The sequence below is a fragment of the Canis lupus genome, chromosome 20, assembly GCF_048164855.1.
Source record: "Canis lupus baileyi chromosome 20, mCanLup2.hap1, whole genome shotgun sequence".
Lineage (NCBI taxonomy): Eukaryota > Metazoa > Chordata > Mammalia > Carnivora > Canidae > Canis > Canis lupus.
The window spans coordinates 39800431-39821566 of record NC_132857.1 but is presented as its reverse complement, the minus strand read 5'-3'; the positions used below and the strand labels follow the sequence as shown (position 1 = coordinate 39821566).

Below are 21136 nucleotides of genomic sequence, written 5' to 3'. Positions count from 1 at the left end.
TTACATTTTGAGGTTGACTTTGTTAAATAAAGAGATTGACTTTCCTAGTTATCATTTTCTTAAAAGCAGATGTACTTGAAAATTTTGACATATGTACATTTTGTCAGCCAAAGGCAAACCATCTATTTCAGGAGGCAATATTGCATACTTGTTAATTGTGTGCTTTGGAATGTGTGCTCTTGAATCAAACTTCCTAAGCTCTTATTCCAGGTTGCCACTTTTAGCATTATTAACTCAGACAAGTTTTAAAAATTTTTATGAACCTCATTTCTTCATCTATAAGGTGGGATGATAATGTTCTCCATTAGAGTCATGGGGTTTAAATAAGATGATATATGTAGAGTAGTTTTAAGGATGCTCAATAAATAATAGCCAGCTCCAGTATTATTACTCTTTTATTCTTAGGGACCAACCTACATGCATATTTCACATTAAAGAGATTGTTGATAAAAATAAATGCAGTATTGGAGATTATCTTGGCAATTTCAATCATTTCTGTGTTATTGGAAAACAGGGGTTATAATGAATAGATTAATAAAAATAAAACTACACCAAGGAAAAATGATATTAAATGAGTTATAACATACTAAATCACCCTGATCAGAATCAAATTCTTACTGTAATAAGCCAGTAGAGTCCATATATTAGACATTTAAAAATGTGATATGCTTTTTTCCTATTATAAATCCAGTTAGGTTAAGTGAATTTCTAGGCTTTTAGTGGAATTTCCATCCTCTTTTTTTGACTGATAATTCCAGAGGACCAAGGATTTCTCAAAGAGTGAATCTAGCTTCCATGTTTCAAGTCTCAGAAAGAAGTGCTAATGTGGCTAAAAGTTGTATCAAATATTTGCTGTTTCATACATAAAAATAATTTTATATTAATTGGCTAATTGTCTTCAGACCAATATTTTATTATATTCTTAATCTGGTGCTATTTATTCTGGAGAATAAATAGTATAGCCAAATTGCTAATACCTTTACTAATTGGGTAAATTCTAGAAATGTTAAGGATAGTACAACATAGAGCTAAATAAATATTTACAGAATGACTGTTGAAGACATTTGGTTCTTAACAGTTGCCATTGTATAACATGCATGTTCTTACTGTTGCCGTGACCTTATTATGTTAGCTGTGTATTGTGATACAGCATGTTACATGTACCATTGGGTGATGTAACCACTGACCTGGTGTCAGGACAGATTTTGTTGTAGGGACCCAGATTGTTAATGCCCACATCACTGATTTTTATTACTCAGTGGTATTTCTTACATGCTACACGGCAGTGTCAAGGGTGAGAACCACTAGTTTCTCTAAGACAACCTTACAGAACACTAGAAAGACCAAGATCTATGTAAAGTCAGCTTGCAGGGACTGGTGTCATAACATTCTGAGACCTGGGGGAATGATACATTGTTATCTTTTGTTTTACATGGGCTTCCCTCACCGCCCCCCCCCCCCATTTCCTAATACAAGTAAAGCCGATAGAGTTAGTTTGGGATTGCAAAGGAAATTATCTCTTCTGTATTACAAGAGGTCTCAAAATAAGCTCTGTTTTATTCTAAAAGGATAAGGTATTGCCCTTTCCACATTACATTTTCACTATAAAATCTTTATGTTAATAGTGGTTTTCTTATTTTATATGTCACAGTGCAAAAAACATGCCATTGCTTTAATAAAACTGTGTTCCTTCTCCTCCTCCTCCTCCTCCTTCTTCTTCAGTTTTTTTTTTTTCTCTCTTTTTTTTTTTCTTCTTCAGTTTTTGACTTATAGTAAAGAGAGTCACATTCGGCTGTCACCATGGCTTTACCCGCACCATTCATTCCTGGGGAAATCGCTTGGCTGTCTTGGCCTGTGTAGTGACAGGTTAGTCCTTGGTGGGCTTAAAGTGCAATGGATAAAAGCCATTCTCATCTCCTGAAATCCTCTTACAAACTATCCTCCAAGATGTGTTACACTAAGGAAAATGTCTTCCATTTCTTCCTGCTGATTATAAGTAGTGATATACTAGGATGATAACAGGGCTGGATATGAAAACAAATGAGTATCTGAAAAATCATTCCATTGCAACCAAATGCATTTGAAATGATTCTTTTTATTTTTTTTTAAATTCCAAGAATATAAAACATAAACTCTTACATTGAAATTTTGTTCTTGCTGATTTTTTTAACCCTTTTGGAGACTTAACAAAAAGTTCAGTGGTAGTCAACCTCGATCCTTTCTTATATTTTGACTGCTACTGACTTTTTATGTCTATAGACCTTTTGCATATAATTTAATATTGTTGATATATCCCAATTAATTAAGCTATACCCTTCCTACAAAAAGAAAAAGCTCATTTGTTTGAACTGCAGTAATTCTGAATGTAATGATTTAGATGTGCCTATTACAATGGCATAGTTAAAAAAATAAGTACTGCTGAACAAATTCAGAATGTATACAGGATAACAGACTGTACATTTAAGCTTCTTACATAACAAACTTTTTCAAGCGATTCAGCATTGAGTATTCTTCTCTACTCATTAAAGACTAATTCTCTGTAGGTTTTGTGGCTTTAAAGACTAATTCTCTGTGGGTTTTGTGGCTTACTTTGTGTTACTAGTTGTATATGAAATTAGTAGAGCTGTATATTTTTCAGTAGACATCAACCTTTCATTAATTTAGAATGTCTGTTCCTTTAATTAATCCAAATTAGAGATTATGTTTCTCCCCAAACAAAATACATCCTTACATCAATTAAATGAGAGTTTTTGATTAAATGTTCCCTAACAGAGTAAGTAATTGAGATATAATTGTTTGTAGATGAAAAATAACTGCCACTTTTATGGCAAATGTGAGTTTAATGCAGATGATTTCCATGATTATGGTGTGTTTTATGTGGCTTTTTATACCACTGTTTTGGAAGCATTCATAGTACCAGTTTAGGCAAAAGCATCTTAATGTTTGTTTTAGTGTTTGGCAACAAATACAGTCTATAAAATATGTAGTAGTTAATATTAAAAGCTCTTGCCAGATTGTAATATAAAGAGTTTATTCAATCTCTTTAAACGCATCAATTTAAAGCTTCATCTGAATGAGTTCTCATTTAACATTTGGGTTTCTTATGATTTTCACCAGGTGAGCTTGGATAAAGTTAGGAGGCATGTTCCCCCCGCGGCCCCTCCCCAGTTGGTGCAGCCTGCAAATGGAGGACTCTTATAAGGAGCCTGCCTTGTTCCTTCTTTTAGTAGGACCACTGGTGGCGGGCACCTGCAGGGCCTATAGGGCTTACTCAGTGAGCAGAGCATAAACAATGCTCTATGTGGGAGAGGAAGAGGACCAGAAATGCTCGGCTTACTCTTTTCTTGTCCCATTTGATCACCAGGAGGGAGCAATTTTCTTTATTATGGTTGCATTTTCTCAAGGTTGCCTTTAGATAGGATTTGATTACTTGCCTCTCTCCACCCACTCCCCTCTCCCATACACAACCTCACTCCCAATAATGATCAGGTTCCTTTTAAAAGTCAGGTAATACAATTCTTTATCATTTTACATTACATGCTTGAAGCAAGTGAATCTAGAAGCCTTTAAGTAAGAGACAGCAGCATATCGCTGGCAGGGGACCTGTGCGTAGGGAGACAAATAGTAGCTTTTCAATTTGGTCAGATATCTACACTTATAAGCCACCTAGCCTTTGGCAAGTTATTGAAACATTCTGGGACTCAGTTTCTTCATCTCTAAATTAGAGGATTAGAAACAATATATGCAAGTATCTGGTATACCGAATGTGAAAGAAGGTAGCTTTAATATTTAGATCAAGAATGGAAAGGGGGGCAGCCCCCGTGGCTCAGTGGTTTGATGCTGCCTGCAGCCCAGGGCGTGATCCTGGAGACCTGGGATCGAGTCCCGTGTTGGGCTCCCCCTGCATGTGTCTCTGCCTCTCTCTCTCTCTCTTTCTCTCTCTCTCTCTGAATAAATAAATAAAATCTAAAAAAAAAAAAAAAAAAAGGATGGAAAGGGGGAAGAAAGAGGGCGAGAGATGATAGCTGTGGAAGCTGAGGGTCTGGATAGGAGATAATGAAATCTGGACCATCTAAGACACAGGGGTCCTCCTCGTGAATGGAAAGAGGGAGGAACTGTGGGATTCATCCAGATGTAGCACAGTTGAAAAATAATGGCAACTGACTCTGCCAATGTCAGAAAAGAGGCAGTAGCAGAATGATCAAAGCAAACACATGTGGAGCTTTATTAGAACAGAACATTATCATGCACTACAAGGTAATTTTCTTTTTTCTTAAATACATATTTATTTTAGAATACTTTCATATTTATAGACAGGTTGTAAAGGTACAGAGAGTTTCCAAAGTTTCCAATTCATGTTCCCCCATTGTTAACATTGTACATTTGGTGCATTTGTCACAACTAAAGAACCAGCATTGATATATTTTATTAACTGAACTCCATACTTTATTCAATTTCGTTATTTTTTTCCTAGTGTTCTTTTTCTGTTCCAGGATCCCACTCCTGATTCCACACAATCAACATTTAGTCACATGTCTTCTCAGGTCTATGATGGTTTTTCTGGCTTTTCTTGTTTTTGATGACTTTGGCATTTTGAAGAGTCTGTTATTTTGTAGAACGTCTCTCAAGTTGGGTTTGTCTGATTTTTTTTTTCATAGTTAGACTGAAGCCATATATTTGGGGGAGGAAAACTTCAAGCATGATTTGCTCTTCAATTCATATTATACCAAAGGCATATGCTATCAACATGTCTTGTAACTTGATGATTTTAACTTTGGGTAGTTATGCTCCATCTCTTTGAGGGGGGAATTATCTACATAAGTTATTTGAATCTCTTCTACTCAGAGATTTGTAACTTTCCTCTGGTTTGCCTATTTATTCAACCATTTATCTCTTTTGTATGTACTCATGAATATTTATTTTATATATTGGATTGTAATCCAATACTACTTCATTTATTTTGTTGCTCAAATTGTTCTAGTTTTGGACATTGGGACCTCTTTCGTGTCAGCTCCTGTGTCCCTTTGACACACTCTCATCATTTTTGCTTCTTGAACATTTTCTTACTTTCTGACACTATAAGACACTTCAGGCTTATCTTGTTTATTTCTCCACCCTGGCCCTGGAATTCCATTTCTCCAAGGAGCCCTGGTTCCTTTTATTGGAGAAAGATGTTAGAAATCAAGATCTGGGTGCCAGGTGTGCTCATTATTACTGGGGTATTATTGCTTCTAGGCTCTCTCATCAGAGAGTTAGGATACACAGGAGTATATATTAACCTATGTATGTATATATGTGTGTATATACATAATTATAAAAATATATATGTATATATAACTATTTCTCTACCTATATGCATTTTTTATAAAGATTTTATTTATTTATGAGAGACACAGAGAAAAAGGCAGAGACACAGGCAGAGGGAGAAGCAGGCTCCCTGCAAGGAGTCAGATGTGGGACTCGATCCCAGGACCTCGGGATCACGCCCTGAGCCAAAGGCAGATGCTCAAACACTGAGCCACCCAGACATCCCTATCTATATCCATTTATATTAAGTATATGCATCTCTATTAAGTATTTAAACCTGAGTTTATATGGAGGTTTCCAATCCTAATACTGTAACACGTAGATTATTATCGCTTGTCTGTAACCTTTCAACTCCAACAGTGACAAACCTGGCTTTTGGGATTGATCATTTATTTACTTACTTTTTGATTCCAGGTTTACATGTACTATGATTTCAAGAATTGTTGTTTTGATTATATGGTCTCATTCATTTGGGGAATATAAAAAATAGTGAAAGAGAATAATAAGGAAAGGAGAAAAAATGAGTGGGAAATATCAGAAAGGGAGACAGAACATGAGAGACTCCTAACTCTGGGAAACGAACTAGGAGTGGTAGAAAGGGAGGTGGGCGGGGAGTGGGGGTGACTGGGTGACGGGCACTGAGGTGGGCACTTGATGGGTTGAGCACTGGGTGTTATTCTGTATGTTGGCAAATTGAACACCAATAAAAATAAATTTATAAAAAAAAATGTTGTTTTGCATGCCCCTGAAAAATATTTGAATATCAATTAGAATACTCTACCAATTAAAGCGCAATGCTTATATATATAATTGCTTTGATGTCTAGACTTACACTTCCAGTCATTTCTAAAGTTACTTAGATCAATACCTTTTTAACTTACTCTCTTCAGTGAGGTTGGGTTATACTTTTAAAATATTTTTGACTCTTTTGTCACAATACACGTTCCATCTTGGGCTCTCCTAACCTGCTAGTTATCTTAAAAATTTGCATACATTAAGAGACGTTCTTTGTTTAGTAAAGTTCTATGAATTTTGACAAACACATAGAGTCACATATCCCTACAGTGCCATTCAGAATATTTTCACCACCCTTAAAAATTCCCTGTCACCTACTTGGTGGTCGTCTTCTCCAAATCCTTGTAGTTTCTGACCAGTTTTTGTCTATACTTTTGCCTTTTCTGGAATGTTGTATGAATGGAATTGTAGAGTACGTAGTCTTCGGATAGATTTCTTTTGCATTGTAATATGCACTTAAATTTCATCCATATTGTAGGATGGATTACTAGTTCATTCCATTTAGTGCAGAATATCATTCTCTGTGGATGTATCACAGTGTGTTTATCCCTCCACCTTTTGGAGAACATCTTGGTGATTTTGAATAAAACTGCTATAACATTCACACGACAGTTTTTAAGTGGACATAAATTCAAACCACTTGGGCAAATACCTAGGAATGGTACTGGTAGGACATATGGTAAATCTATATCTAGCTTTATAAGAAACTGAAAAACTGTCTTCCAAATTTCTATACCATTTTGCATTTTGACCAGCAATGAATAAGAATGCTTCACCAGCAGGATTGCTATTGTCATGTTTTTGTTTTGCTTTTAGATTTTAGCCATTCTTTTTTTTTTAAAAAAAAAAGATTTTTATTTATTTGTTCATGAGAGATACAGAGAGAGAGGCAGAGACATATGCAGAAGAAGAAGCAGGCTCCCCATGGAGCGCACCATGTGGGACTTGATCCCAGGACCCCAGGATCACAATCTGAACCGAAGGCAGAAACTCAACCACTGAGCCACCACTTTAGATTTTAGCCATTCTAAAGTGCATGGAGGGACATCTTGTTGCTTTATTGCATAATTGCCTGATGATAAATGATATTGAACATTTTTTCATATACTTATTTGTCATTTGTATATTTCTTTGGTGAGGTATCTGTTCAGTTCTTTTGCCTACTTTTAATTAGGTTGTTTTCTCATTGAGACTTACTCTTCTTTTCTCTTTTAGATATAAGCCCTTTATTAGATATGTTATTGTAAATATTTATAAATCCGTGGCTTGTCTTTTTCTTAGCTATGTCCTTCCCAGAGCAAAAGTTTATTTTTAATTTTATTTTTATCCATAACTATATCCTCTACTAAATGGAACTGCTCAACTTATTTTTAGAGTCAATTACATTAATTTCTGTTATACTTCATAATTGCCTATTGTATTCAAGAGAATTGCTGCGTATGGAGTGGTACAACTGGTAATCTTAGTTTTTCCCATTTTGATTATAATGACAGCTGTGTCTGTAAGAGCTGCCAGAGGACATCTCTAATCATTGACAAACCAGGGGCCCCAGAGTAGAGGAAACCTATTACATTCCACGTACAGTACAATCATTCCGGACATTGCGCTCAGGGACCTTGGTTCAAATTCTACTCTTAACATTTTCTTGCTGTGTGAAAGTAATTTTTCTGAACTTGGTTTCTCATTTGTAGTGAGGACAATATCACCTATCTGTTTTTATTTTTTTAATTATTTTTTTTCACCCACTTGTTTTTAAGTGCTATTAGATGAGTGTGCATTTGACACTTAAACAACATGGATATGAACTGTGCGGGTCCACTTATATGTGGGTTTTTTTTTTTTTACAGTGCTATAAATGTATTTTCTTTTTCTTATGACTTCCTTAATATTTTCTTTCCTATAGCTTGTTTTACTGTAAGAATACAGTATATAATATGACATACAAAATGTGTTAATCTGCTGTTTTTTATCAGTAAGCCTTCCGGCCAACAGTAGGCTATTAGTAGTTAAGTTTTTGGGAGTCCACAATTATATACAGATATTTGCGATGTGGAGGTTAGTGCTTATCACCTCCATGTTGCTTAAGGGTCAACTATATATAAAGTACTTAGCACATGGCCTGGCACAGGGTGAGCACTCAGTAAATGTTAGTTCATATCATTTCTCTCCTGTATCCCACTCTTTCTTTCAGCCTCTCCTGATTTTCCCTGTGGAACTGCTTACTCTACTACCCATTTTCATCTACCATTTCTACTATAGTGAAGGGTATGCCATTTTGAGGTGCTTTTCTATTCCCTTCTATACTCCAAATGGCTCAAGATGAAGAGGATTTCCCTGCTCCAGTGCTTCCTACTGTCATCACAGTTCTTGAACAGATCAAGGGAATATCTGTTAAAAAAAAAAAAATCGGCAAGCTGTCCTTTCTCTGTCCCTCATTTCCAATTTATCATCAAGCCCTATCAATTTCACTGCATAAAGATCTTTTCAATCAGCCTACTCTATGATTGAAAGACTTAATATTATTAAAGAAATAATATTAAGAAGGACTTAATTATTAAGAAAGACTTAATATTATTAAAATGATAATTCTCCAAAAATTAACCCATAAATTTAATGTAATACCAGTTAAAATCCCAGTATGATTTTTTTGCAGACCTGACAAATTTATTCTAAAACTTATTTGGAGGAGAACATGTTTTGGATTAGTAAAGAAATGTATCAAAACATTCTATAAAGCCACAGTCATTAAAGCAGTCTGATATTGACTATATGTATTTTATCATTAGAAAATAATAGCAGAGGAACCCTTGGTGGCTCAGCGGTTTAGCGCCTGCCTTTGGCCCAGGGTGTGATCCTGGAGTCCCAGGATCGAGTCGCACATCGTACTCCCTGTGTGGAGCCTGCTTCTCCCTCTGCCTGTGTCTCTGCCTCTCTCTCTCTCTCTCTCGTGAATAAATAAATAAAATCTTTAAAAAAATAGCATAATAATGCGTATACATGTCTTTGTAGTATGTTATATATATGAATTTAAGCATATTATAATGGTAGTATTTCAAATTATTAGGGAAAAGATGGGATGTACTGAAAGTCTGTATCGTATGATAGTTGTGATCGTTGGTCCTGGGACCAGACTGCCTGGTGTGAGTCCTGGCTCTGCCTTTTCTCAGCTTTGTGACCTTATGCAGGTCATTTAATATCTTGAGATGTTATCTCAGTTTCCTTTTGTGCTAAATGGGAAAGGAAAACCAGTACCTACCTCAAAAATTTATGGTGAGGGTTAAATAAATTAATATAGGTGAAAGCTTAGAATAGATCTTGGCCCTAAGCACTAGTAAACATGAACCATTATTATTAGTATTGAAATACAGAGTCTAAACAGTTGTCTGACTATTTTGAAAAGCAACTTTAAGTCCTTGTTGATTTTATGATACAGATACATTTTGACTTTCTAAAATAAATAGACAATTTAAAACTTTGTTATGAAGGTAGTAAATGGTAAAAGATTCCTTAAGAGGTAGTCTTATATTTTTTATTTTAATTTTTTTTAAAGATTTTATTTATTTGTTTGAGAGAGAGCAAGCACAGAGGGGAGAATAAGAGGGAGAAGCAGATTCCATGCTGAGCAGAGAGCCGATGTGCAGCTTGATCCCAGGACCCTGAGATCATGACCTGAGCTGGACAGACACTTAAACAACTGAGCCATCCATAAATATACCATAATATATTTAAAAGAGATAGCCTTGTATACACAACAAAGATTGTAAACTCAGTTGCTTAGTGGGACCAGTGGGTAAATCATGGATGTAGACTAGGTGGTGAATGTGGTGAGACCGAGACTTCATAGCTCACATAAAAGAGAAAACTGCTTTTCAACTCCACCTGAGTCTTGTCATGCAGAAATGTGAGTGCATATTTTTTCAAGAGAATCTGAAAATCTCATGCAAAATCTTGTTTCTAAATCTTGATTTGAATTCAAATTTTTAAACGTTGTGAGGGACAAACACACAAGAGGATTTGCAGGTCATAGTTGGCTTATATTGTTTGCCATCTCAGACTGAGAATCTTTAGGGTAGACCACCCTGTCTTTCTGCCAGCCTGTATATCTCCAGCGAAGCTCTTGCAGTGCTGTCTAGATAATAACAGCTTAATACTTGTTTTTTGATGAATCAATTTGATTTTCTTCCTGAGTCTTTCTGATGCTAATCGATACTTTGAATCATTAATAATAATACCTCCATTTGTTAGCCATTTATTTTAAATTTAGGGTGCTCTTAGGGACTCCATATATACTCCTCTGATTGTTACACTATTTCATCAGGTTGTTTTCTCATTTTATAGATAAAACTGGAAGGTTAAGTTACTTTTCTGAAATATAAGCCTTGTAGCCAGGATGTGTAATATCACATGGTTTAGGTCTGCCTTTTTGAGTGAATTTAGAGTTCTAAAGAAGTAATGAGAAGTTCTTATCTCTCCAGGGCATGACATTACCCTGGCACCAGGGTTAGCTGGTGCTAACAGGGGGTGCTGACCACATCTTGTTCATCTAGAAAAACTTTTCCTAAGACCATTCTATTGGATGACCTTGTCAAGCTTACCGCTTAGAATGCAGAAAATATAGGATGAAAGAAGTCTTCCACTTACAAATGGGTAGCTTTCCAAATGTTCATTTGTAAATCAGTTGTTTGGAACTCAGAATTCATTTCCCTGCAGAAACAGTTACAAATGGCAGTTATGTTTCCCCTGAGGCTTGTCCACAAAAGACTATTTAGCCTTAATGTATCTGAAATAGTGTATGTTTGCCATGAAAATGTGTAGAAAATAGAGCTCTTGTAATTCTAGTAATTAAATAAAAGAAAAAAAAAGTAAAATTGAATGAGAACTTTAAAATGTATTCTGAATGCTGATGCAAAGGAAAGGAAAATTTACCCAGAGGAGGATATAGAATTCGGAAAATAATTTTGTTGGGATTTTAAGGGGGTTTCTGGACACTGTCAAAGCACTTGTAAAATTAATGGAACCATGTCCTTAAAATATCTGATTTTATTTCATGACTTCTGTATTCCCCATTATTAATCTTCCCATGATTAAATGCTGTTTCTAGTGTCCATTTTAGATAAAGACGAAAGATAGGAAAGAGAGTAGAAAAGATGATAAATGGAGAAGGATTTTTTAGTGATGTAGAAGTTGAGAGACACAGCAAAGAAAGAAACGTAAAGGTCATGCCCGTGTTTCCATAACAATGAGAGAGGTAGCCATAGCTCTAAACTATGGGCAGTGGAGAGAGAAACATAATTCTTGATTCCTCATGAACCTTTCTCTGAGAAATCTCTGGGGCTGTTGCTATCTTAGTCCATCATCTCGGGTATCTTTTTGATAATTCATGGCAAATGTAGGCTTGGTACACAATTGAGCTCGAGAATGCAAACACTTTTAAAATGCACAAAATATTTAGAATTCTGAATATATGTTTGAAAGAGGAGGGCTTGGACCTCAAATAAAAATCAATTTAGTATTTTAATGGTTAGGTTTTATGTTCCATCTTATTTAACTTTAAGCCAGGAGAATGAAAGGCAGAAATTTTCTGTATCTTTAAGATGGTCAAATGGTTGAATGGGAAGTTGAGGAAGAATGCACCATCTCCTGACACTTCCACAGTGTATTTGGAAACAGTCACCTGAACAGCAATGTAATGACATTGTAAAATGCACTTTCTGGTAAACACAGCTTTATTTAGAAGTAGAAAAAAGAGGAATAGTCAAGATCATAGGCCAAGAACAAACCAGGGTGAGGAAACTGTAAACAAGACTAAACAAATGGGCACCATGAACTGACAAGGGTAGACATGCATGAGATATTTCCCTTCGTGGGTCTCGCAAGAATCAGATGGGCTTCTTCCCCTGACCTTCCCTGTCAATACGTCCTCCTGGGTTAATTGGCCAAGCAGACTGAATTCTCCTTGACCACAGAACTCACTCTGCATTCACAGAAACATCAAAAGCATTGTTGTGTTGCTCCAGCACCTGAGGAATGTTGTTAGGGCAGCTTTGTTAAGTGGGAATTTTCAACCCAGATGTAAGTAGTTCTTCTTTTTGTTGTTGATTTTAATCATTTGGAGTTGACTTTCTGGTTCCCACTAGGATTCGCTGTTGCAGTTATCAGTGATAGTAAAAAGAACCAAGAGTATGTTGCTTCTAAGAGTTTCCATCCATAACCACCTGAAGGAGTGTGTTCTTTTTGGCAAGTGAAATTAAAATCCATTTTCTATTCATTTCTCATTTAAAAAGTTACAATTTTAAGTCACCTTTCAGCCTTTTAAGGTATTTAAAACATATATTCATTTGCATTTTGGGTAATTAAAATCAAGTGAATTAAAAATTGACAAGATTAGGGCTCCATTACTTTAAAAATAGAAGGAATTTATATGCTCCTTTTGCATTTTGGTAATTAAAATCAAGTGAATTAAAAATTGGCAAGATTAGGATTCTACTTTAATAATAGGAGGAATTTATATCACATATGAGAAATTTTGTCTTAACCATAGTTTGGGTTGAGATACCCAATTATCCTGGTCTAAAGATTTCTCAGTTGGTCAAGTGGTAGGATTTCTAGACTATAAGAGTTCTCTCTTGAGTATGTTCTTATTGGTTTCACAGCGATCATTACTGTGGGATTGTAAACTACTTAATCATCTTTCTCTAGAGAGGCTTAGGTTACTAAAAGAGAAGTCAGTTTCAGATTTCATCTCTTATTATAGGTATACCAGGATAAGTAGTCTGTGCAGGATGGATATAGGGAAGAGCAAATGGCCTGAGGCATAATAATCCACACCCCCACCCCACCCCCACCCCAGCCTATGCTGTCTTTGGTTGATTCTTCTCCAGCATTTCATTTGCTGTAAATAAACAGTGTAGACTTATCAGGCAATTAAAACAATCTTAATTGTACAAGTTTATGTATATCTATTGTATGGAATTTCCACATAAAGCTGCTGATACCTGAGAAATTACCAGAAACTTCATGATTTACTTGAGAAATGCTGGCTATATTCATATATGTATTATCTTTTTCTTTCTCTAATTAAATTTTTAGCTCCTTTAAATAAGGGACATGTGTTCTATTTCTTATATTTTTCTTTTTCCACATCTATAAGAGCCAGGATATCGCACTGCCACACACCTAAAATTGGAGTTTAAAACATTTCATTCAATTTTCACTTCATATATACTGCCTTATTTGCTAATTGCTTTATACATGCAAGTTTTACCATACTGGTTAGATTTTTAAGTACCTCATTGGTTGGGGTCTTGTTTTATAGTAATGGATGACAGTTTGCATCTCTTATTACTGTTTAGCACATTAGAGACACAGAATAGCTTCCCAACAAATAGTTGTCAGTCAAATATGGAAGCAAATAAGAGAAAAGAGAAAGCCAAACACTTTTAGATTAACCTCTTTGGCCTCTAAAATCCGTATCATTATTTCACAACTGACTATGTCACATATGTCTTTTTAAACACATAGCATATCATTAAGGCTGAATAAATAATGCTTCCTCAATACAATTATTAAGTGAAGGGCAATAAAAATGTGATGTTGGCAATATGAGTATTCTATTGTTACCTCCTTAGTTCTTATAAATTCAAAATGGAAACTAGTTTGAATTTGAATGATTTGGATTATTTTCCTGGCTAAGTCAAAAGACATTTGTTTGCTTTAGGCAGTGTAAAAGGTGTTAAAGGATTAGAGCAGAGAAAATTCCAGCATTGCTGTGCTATGAGATAGATTCCAGGATAATCAGGTGGAGCTGGGAACATGATTGAAAAACCTATCTCTGCAAAGTTTCTACCAAATTTCACACCTACAACCTCTCTACTTTAAAAATGTTAAGAACTAATAGAAATAAACAGAGATGATAAAGTATTCTCTGGAAGATAAACAGTATAATTGTATTAAATTTGAATGTGATATCAATGGATATAAAAGAATAGTTTCTTAATTAAAAAAGAGTTCCCTTTTTATAGGTTATAACTGTCATTTTATTCTTATCCTTTTAGGGATAAGAAGTAGAGATGAATTTCTTAACTATTTTGGTATCTTATGGGTCCCCTATTATCTGTTTAAATGGTTCTGCATACAATTTATGCATTGCCAAACCGTGAGAAAAAATGGAGTAAAGATCGACAGGTACATTTCAAGACCAGGAAGACTAAGGAATTAGAGGTTCCCGCGGGTAAGAAAAGCACTACAAGTCAAATGATTAGTGGAAATCAGAACTATTGGGAATAGGAATCATGTTCGACAAAAATCACAAAGAGTATCTAGTACTATAGATCAGGATTGGTATGTTGTGAAACTTGCACAGCATCAACAAGCAGTATCATCAAAAGAAGCAAAGCCAGACACCTGTTAACGGCAATAAAGTACAAGAAGGTTCCCCTTTCTCCACATAAGGGAAAGGGGGGGAACAGAATGAGTAAAATTAGAGAGAGAAACAAACCATGAGAGACTCCTAACTCTGGGAAACAAAAAAGGGTGGTCAAAGGGGAGGTGGGCGGGGGGATGGGGTAACTGGGTGAGGGGCACTGAGCAGGGCACTTGATGGGATGAGCACTGGGTGTTATACTATATGTTAGCAGATTGAATTTAAATTAAAAAATGTTTAAAAAAAGGCAGTAAAGTCAGATTTCATTCAGTCATAACTATTGTAACAGAGGAGAGACCTTAGTCTGACTAGAGGTCAACTCCACTGAAATAAAAGGTAGGATTGTTTAAATGCTGGGTATTCAGAGGAAAGGTACTGAGTGGTGTAAAGAGGAGATTTGGTTCATATGACTAGGCCATCTGGGTTTGCTAATTGGCACTTACAAAAAAGCACACTTCTTATATCATTATGATAGAACAATATGATGGAAGTTGGAGCAAGGTGCCCGCTAGTTAGGCCACTACCCTCCTGTAGGGACAGGATGTATGTATATGTAAGTAAATACATGTATAAGTAAATACACACATACATGCATACATACACACATACATCCATAACTACATACATAGATAGCAACAGCTATTTCCTTCAATGTTTGTAATTCAAAAAGCTGGATCTCAGGTGCCTGGGGAAGAAGATTTACATCTTAAAAGGATAGGGGAAAGTTTTGTAATTGCAAGCTCTCTGTAGTAACTGCTCTAATAGGGGGTTCAGGGGCCTGTTGGCCTATCCCCATGTTTTGGCTGAAGTAAGTAAATTTCCTGGCAGCATTGAGCTTTTTCAGGCAGGCGTTTTTTTTTTTTTTTTTTTTTTTTTTTTAGGGGAACTGAGGTCATCCTAGGGACAGGGCCTTCAGTTGTTAGAAGCCAATGCTAAAGTTTGGTTAAGTGTCTTAGAGTAGAGGTTTGGACAGTCATTTGAGCAGTCCTTATAGGCTAAAGTCAAAGCCTAATGGAGAAAAACTGCTCAGGGGAACCTGAGTTGGGACAAGAAGAGAATCTTTTTTCGGTATCTTGGTGAAACCTGCTTCAGGGGCAGATTTCCCTGTTATACTCCCAAAGAGGCTAGGAATGAATACTCTCCTCCAGGACTTTGGAGGGATGAATAATATAACTGGTGTGAGTGAGACTGAGCAACTTGTCATCTTAGTACTCCTCCCACAGATTTAAACTGCTTCCCTAACCAACATTCATCTTGTGTTGTTTCAGAAGAGTCCTAGCCAGGAACAGAAAAAATGGCTGTCAGACTTTTATCTCCCCCAACTTCTAGTTATTTCCCAGAAGGGTGATGGTGATCTCTCCAGGGAGCAGAACATTTGGTATATTGTATTAGCACTGTGATGTGTTCCAGCATTATGGAAGGACGTAAAGCAAAATGTCAAAACTAGCTCACAAATAAGTTGCTGTAAAATCATATATGGGGCAGGTTTACCTCAGTAATACCGTACTTTTAATACTTCTCTGCCTTGGCTCGTGCCCTTCTGTTACCACAGCAACCACATTCCCATAATAAGACATTCCAACTCATAGAGTGACTCAGCACTCTCCTTTCCACATGTGGGTTGAAAAAGATGGGAGATCCTGTTGTAGGCAGTCTGGCCCAATTTTGGGTGGTGTGTGTCCCACTAGCTGAGACCTGTGTCAGTCCATGAACAAGTTCTGCCAATTGTACTGTTTCTTTTTCTTTCTTCAGAATAAAAATATTCAGCTAGGAATCTTCTGTGTTAATTCTAGACAGACTTGCCCCAACTGTACAGCTCCAGTTTTCTTTTTATTTGTAGCAGTGGGTAATAAAAGTAACATAAGAAGATGATTTAATGAAGCAAGTGCAGTGTTAGGTGTACGACAGTCACTGTTACTATAATTATTTACTTTTCTATGACTAACAAAATTCTAATTATCAATAATAATGCTTCCCCAGGAAAAAGTGCTTAGTTTGCGACAAGAGTATATTCCTACTTTTTTGGACAAATGCATTAATTTGGAAACTTTGTTTAAACTAATGTTAAACCTTCAAAATACTTATTTGACCCCAGTTATCGTCAAATCTATTCAGCTAAAGTGGCTTGCTTTTCCTATAATGCTAATGTAAGCACTTAATTATTTCCATTAAGGTAAAAAGTTGTCATTTTTAGTTTAGGAAACTAATGAAATGATTGCAAAGATTCACAGATGTAGGTGAAAGTGAATTCATCAGAGGCTCTCAGAAATGTCATTAAAATGTATAGGATTTCTTATAGCAGAGAAAAATTACAAACAGCCCCAGATGTGGAATATTAGAGAATTTGTTAGGTAAAATATGATAAATCTGTGCAATAGGCATAATTTAGTCTTACAATTGATGGTAACTCTATAACTTTTTTGAAATGGAAAGGTGTCATGATACATTAAGTGAAAAGCAGTTTTCAAATTAATAATAAATACTGAAATTTAGTTGTTAAAATATACATATAATACATAGAAAAAATAATGATACATAGCTATAAAAATAGACACACATGCACATTCAGAAGAGTTTTCACACATATATTCATTGGCCTACACAAAATTCTGATAGTATGATTTGTGATTTTGTATGTGCTTCACTATTTTATAATTATTTTTCTACTAAATGCTTATGACATGACAACCAAAATAAAAAGAACAAGGAACATAAAATCACAATTTGTTTCTCTTGCCCGTTATGTTAACAAAAGCTTGGACAGCCCCTCTTCTGTTTCTGTGTCAGATCAATCCTGTATCTAATCATGACTAGAAGTGTGGGAACGAGATTTTGTTGGTACACGCTCACCACTGTAACCCTCAGGGTATCCTGTAAATAAAGGGCTCTATAGGACACTTGAGAGATTCTTAAGGAGGAACCTCAAATTCCAATGTTCAGAGGGATACTTATTATGGCTTCTGTCTTGGGACTAGAATGTATCCTGAGAAAGGAGGAAGTTCACCATAAGGTGCAGGAAAGACTGGTGCCATGTAAGTACCATGCTTGGCTCTAGGACTGAACTTTGGCTTTAATGGAAAAGTAGCTTTTAGCTGAGTAGCTTTCCCTTCCACTTGCAAGGCGTTGCCTACCATCCAACAGGAAGCTGTAATATGGAAATTCTCTTCAAGAGTTTCAAGTTCTGTTTGGGGCTGTGCTCCAGAAGAGCTATAGACCCTGAGAGATGGGTCAGCTGCACTCTGACTCTTGAAGATGAGTAGAAACCATTGTCACTCAGAGGACATGAAAGACTTGCCATGTGTGTAGGAACTTCTCTTTTCTCTTGTTTAGCTTTTGTTTTAGCTGTTTTGGCCCAAAAATATGTGGTCAGCTTAAAGAGTCTTAATTCCATGGAAGGAGAAAGGAGTCTGTAAAGCATTCATGCCAGCATCCCCAAGGACACAGATGGGTCCAGAGTCCCCAGTAGTGTGGTTGGTGTTTGTACACAAGGCTCTCTGGGACATGGATTCTTGATCTTTGACAGTGGTTGGTTTGTCCAGAAGAAATCAGGCTTAAATAAATATAGCACAAATCAGCCACAAGCGTGCCTGTTTTTATGTTTTCCCTATTACATTGTCAGCTTTTTAAGGTACATTTTATCGCCACATCCCCCAGTCTTGGTCCAGAGGTATTTTATAAATAGTTAATGAATGAATGAATGAGGGCAGTGTGTGATCTGGGATATTTAATGATATTTTAACTTTATAAATCAGGCCTCATATTGCTAGTACATAGCAACACTATTTACACCCACCTGTTACTGTCATTTGTATTTGAAAGCAACAAGCTTTATTTTCTTGTAAAGATAACCTTCGGTCTTGGGATTTTCATTTATTCAGCCTGATTTGGTCTCTTTCTTTCTTGCTTCCCTCCCCTCTCCTTTTCCTCGTCTTTCCTCCCACCCTCTCTTTTCCCCCCTCAAATCATGTGTATCAGAATCATATGATGTGATTGTTGATAATGCAGAATCTAGGGCCCCATCATAATCTGTGGATTTGGGATCTGAGCATCTGCATGTTTTAATGCCACTTCATCTGATTCTCATGGACGTTCAAGAGTGAGAGGCAGGCACCACTAGTTAATCTGTCTAGTGATATTCAGATCACAGTTTCCTTTGCTGACAGTATGAAAATGCAAGGTATCACTTAGTAACTTTTCCTGTTGACAACTTTTCCTCCTCTGAACATTGTAAAATGAAATAGAGGAGTGGAGAAGTAAGGTGAGAGAGGTGGGTGGATCAATAGAAACTCTTTCTTGTAAGGGTGACTTGACTATACATTGCAGTTGGAGTTCATTGACTTTGTTCAAAGAAGTTTTCCTGTTCCTCAGAGTGCTGCATGCTTGTTGCAGTGTATGGCTTTGCAAACCATCAGAGTCATTTAGAAGGGTTAGGGGTCTTTCTAAGTATGTGAAGGCTTAAGAACTTTGAATCTCTTGAATATAAGTAGTTTTCAGTGAATTGTTTGTTCTCTTGAGATAAGACAGTAACACTAACCACTGGAACCTACTATTCCTGCTTAGTGTTTTGAAGCCAGGATATTCTCAGATTCTTGATGTGCTTTACTCATCAAGGCTTTCATTTCCAATATGTGTTTAATAAACTTCTATTAATTTATCAGTCTTAAGTACAAAACACTAAAGAATGGATAACTATAATCACAGATGCTATAAGGCTAAATTATTTTTTAATTAACTGAGTATTTTAAAAGAATACTCTGTGATATTGCTATCTTCAAGTACAAAGCAAGCATGAAAGAGTGAATATCAAATACAAATAGTTGCCAGAACTACCTTCTGATCCATTTCCTCTCTGCTAGAAATATGAATGACTCTCAGACTTTTTAGCTGGCTTATACATGGGACAGCAATGAGGCTGTTCAACTCTAAGACCTAAAAAAAAAACAAAAACAAAAATAGATGGTGGCTCTTTCTGAAAACAGTGAAATTAATGTCTTCCTTGTCAAATACAGTATAAAAATAGCTGTTTTCAGCTTTATGTTTATATGAGTAGTAAGTCACCTAGCTCTGGTCCCTGGGAATTCAAGTAGGCAGTAAAGAGAGTAGCCAGGAGAGGAGTTCTCTGTGGGGCTGGTGATGAGTATTGTTTTCCTTTTTTAACCAAAGTGTAGCAAACATACAGAATGGGTAGGTAAGTACCTACCCCAATGAACTGCTCACAAATATGCATATTTGTCTTATCAACACGCAGGAAAAGAAATAGAACCTGACCAGTACCCTAGAAAGAACCTCTCTACTCTCTTTTAGGGATTACTTCTCAAAAGGTTAACTATTATTCTGATTGCTAACATCATAGCTTAATTTCCTTATTTGGTTCTTTTTATAAGCAGGATCCTATAGAATCACTAAATAAGATTGATAAATAATTGTTGTGTGGAGTTGTGGTCCATTTATACTCAATGTTTTATAGTAGGACATTTTATGAACTATGATAATATACAATTGTTTCTATTGGTGATGGGCTACTGAATAGCATCTAGGTTTGGTCAACTAAAAATATTACTATTACTCAACTAATGAGGCCAGTGTTCCCCTGATACCCAAACCAAAGACAGCACGAAAAAGAAAGCTACGGATCAATATCTCTCATGAACTTAGACTTAAAAATCGTTAGCAAAATATTAGCAAGTTGAATAAAAATGTGTAAGAAGAATGATAGAGTATGAACAAGTAGGATTTATTTCAGGTATGAATGGTTGGTTTGATAATCAATAAATGTAATCTACAATATTAACAGGCTAGAGAAAGAAAAATCATATGATTGTATGAATTGACCCAGAAAAATAATTTGACAAGACATAATGCCCATTTACTGCAAGACAATGATGTCAATGTATAGAGAGCATTATAAAAAACTTACAACTAACATCCTACTAAGTGATGAAAGATTCAGTGGTCTTACCATAAGATTGGTAGTATGGAATGAATATTCATTCTCACCATGCTTATTCAATGAACTATTGAAAAATCTAGCCACTGCTACAAGGCAAAAACTAAAACAAAAAAAGAAAAGGAAGGAAGGTAGGTAGGAGAGATAAAGCACACAGATTGGAAATATTAAAACAAACAAACAAAACTGTCCCTATTTGCAATTAACATGATTGCTTGCGTAGAAAATCTGAAGGACTCTACAAAAAAACAAAAACAAAACCCTTATGGAACTAAAAGTTAATTCAAAAAAATCACAGGATGCAAGATCCTGGCATTTTAAAAAGTTGGTTTCTACAACTAAGAGTGAATATGTGGAAATTTAAATTAAAAGCATGATACCATTTACATTGTTCAAAAGGTTATACAGGTGCTCATTAAATATATGTAGAATCTGTGTGCTGAAAATTACAAAATATCGATAAAAGAGAAAATAAAACCTAAATAAATGAAGATATATAATACCATGTTCACAGATTGAAACACTCAAAATAATAAAGATGTCAATTCTCTTCAAATTGATCTACAGATTTAATGCAATTTCTATTAAAATCCCAGTTTTGTTGTTGTTATTATGTTTGCTGTTATTGTTTTACACACAGACAAGCTTATTTTAAATTTTATATG

At 35.7% G+C, this 21136-nt stretch overlaps 1 protein-coding gene and 1 long non-coding RNA gene across 3 annotated transcripts in view; one reads left to right on the top strand and one right to left on the bottom strand.

The window, feature by feature from the left end:
- The window catches only part of LOC140611888 (uncharacterized), a 33692-nt gene extending 17625 nt beyond the window's left edge, over positions 1 to 16067 (bottom strand). The window contains exons 1-3 of one of the 2 annotated variants that reach the window (XR_012013204.1): positions 16016 to 16067; positions 10698 to 10806; positions 1741 to 1852 (exon numbers count right to left, since the gene is read on the bottom strand). This is a non-coding gene — a long non-coding RNA (uncharacterized lncRNA). Of the gene's footprint in view, positions 1 to 1740; positions 1853 to 10697; positions 10807 to 16015 lie in introns of those variants that run through there. The other variant, XR_012013203.1, reaches the window with a different exon arrangement.
- The window catches only part of DPP10 (dipeptidyl peptidase like 10), a 1275784-nt gene that overhangs the window by 17190 nt on the left and 1237458 nt on the right, over positions 1 to 21136 (top strand). The window lies entirely within an intron of this gene.